This window comes from Panicum hallii, chromosome 5 (assembly GCF_002211085.1).
Source record: "Panicum hallii strain FIL2 chromosome 5, PHallii_v3.1, whole genome shotgun sequence".
In the NCBI taxonomy this organism is placed as follows: Eukaryota; Viridiplantae; Streptophyta; class Magnoliopsida; order Poales; family Poaceae; genus Panicum; species Panicum hallii.
The window spans coordinates 24,789,858-24,792,037 of record NC_038046.1 but is presented as its reverse complement, the minus strand read 5'-3'; the positions used below and the strand labels follow the sequence as shown (position 1 = coordinate 24,792,037).

The window sequence follows — 2,180 nt, the reverse complement described above, 5'->3', positions numbered from 1 at the left end:
CCTTCCCGTGAGGCGAGGGAGCTTCCAAGATCATTTTTCCCTTTCTTTTCCTCATTCTATAGCTCCCAAATTTCTAGGTTTTCCTTTTTGCTATCCGCCATCCTCTCTGATCCTCCTGCACAGCTGCCACCATCGCCTCCTCCCAGATTACCTCGCAGCCGCCTCCTGCTCGCCTAGCGACGCCGGGATGCAGCGCCTCCCTCCCCCGTCCTGCTCACGAGGCACCAGGGGCCATGCGCCCAGGACTTCGCCCCACCCCCTACGTCAGCACCCCCTTGCACTATGCGCCCCCTCCCCAGCCTCGCCCTAGGGCCCCCGCGAAGCTCTGCGCCGCCGCCAATTCTGCTCGCCGAGCAGAACGCCGCCGCCCCTTCCCGGCCAAGATCCGGCCGATCCCGAGCAGCCCCGACGCCGGTGAGTCACTCAAATAGAATCCCCTCGCACTCCTCTCTCTTTTCCCCCGCTCGCCCCGTGCTCTCTCGCGCCCCGGAACACCGGCGAGGAGAGCCACAGGAGCCTGTCCGCCATGGACAGAAGCTCTTTGAGCTTTTGCAAAACGCCCCCTCAAGAACCTTGCAATCTTTTCTTTATTTCTTATGTCTTGTTAGTTTTACCGATAACCCCCTGGATCTATTCAATACTTGCACACAAGTCCAAATCAATTCTTTTGCATATACAGCTCTATCTTTTACTCTATTCACGAGTACTGTTTTACGTGTCATGAAAATCTTTCTGCTAGCAACTGAAATCCACTGTTAATCGCGACTAGATCACTACAGCCATGTTTTTGCCGTACCTTCCGCGTTTTAGATCATTTTGATCTTTTTTTACGCTAGTTTTCTAAAATCTTAAACTAGTGATTTTTTACTTTTTACGGTAGTTCCTATTTTAAATATAAATATAAATTTAATTTGATTAATGTACTCTCGTATAGTTTTTCTAAATAAAATCCAATTAAATCTTTACTCCGATTTTCGTAACTAATATTAACATGATTAATACCAATATAAATATGTTTTAATTATAATTTGTTAGCTCAATACGAATCATAAAGTTATACGCTTAGATATTCTTACAAGTCTTCTTTCTAATTAATTATTTAATTAGTATAATTTATACATAGATAATTATAAATAAAATTGGACTAAGTTATACTTTGTTTTTACAAATGCAAAATATAATATGAGTTAATTGTAATTTTGGATATTTCTTTTAGATATTTTTTACATTTATTTTATAAAATAAATGAAGGTTATAGTTGTTTGTTTTCTTTTATAAGACAAATCTTTCGATTGTTGTTTTTTCAACCCTAACTCCGTTTTCCACGTTTCTTGCGCTGTCATGAGCGTAGCAACGACTCCTATTCCTTAGTACATTCTTTTAAAACTTTATTTTTGTTTGGTGTATCTGTTTTTAATTTCTCTTGTTTGTTTGTTTTCTTATATGCTAGGGTCCGATGCTTGTGTGACGTTAGAAAGAGCGCGATCGAAGAATTTTGAAAATTAAGAGTTTCGGGAACAAAGTTGAAGACACCGAGCAGCTGTTCTTTGGAAGAAATGCAAGTGTTTACTTGATTATTTTTTCTAATAATTATAATAGATACAACTCTCTTTATGCATGCACGTGTATTAACCTGATGGATCCTAATTAAGGATATGTCTAGCCTTTATGATCATTTCTTGTCAACCTGAGTTTTATCCTTTTGTTGGGTAGCTTCTACTCAGTTGCTATAGCTGGTTCCGGTTTGGGAATAAATTATAACTATGATGACAACAATGATGATGCTACACATATTTTATCCAGGTTCACGGATAATTTGTATTGTTAATCACAAGATCATATTTGTTTAATCGGAATATGAAGAACTACAGAAAAAAGTGCAACAATAATACTATATGGCTCTGGTTTTGGCTAATTAATTATAAACACTAGTTTATGATGATCTTACCGAAAGGCCAAGAGGGGTTGCATCGTCGAGGAACGGCTCGGTCCTCTTAAGGTTATGATATGATTCTGGTTAAGGCATCTTACTCACTCAGGAGAGTTATGGCTGCTTTAATTTGAAGTCTTAGCGGATTGTCATAGGTTAGAAAATTTTTATAAAGGTCTCGTAGTGAATTTCTAGCCACTCATCTTGGAAGTGTTTAAGAGGCTCATGACCTCAGGCAACATGGGAGATA

At 39.8% G+C, this 2,180-nt stretch overlaps 1 long non-coding RNA gene across 1 annotated transcript; it reads left to right on the top strand.

The window, feature by feature from the left end:
- Positions 1-1,802, top strand: LOC112895170. Its single transcript, XR_003229165.1, has 2 exons — positions 1-414; positions 1,451-1,802. It is a non-coding gene; the product is annotated as an uncharacterized LOC112895170 (long non-coding RNA).
- The last annotated feature ends 378 nt before the right edge of the window (positions 1,803-2,180 follow it).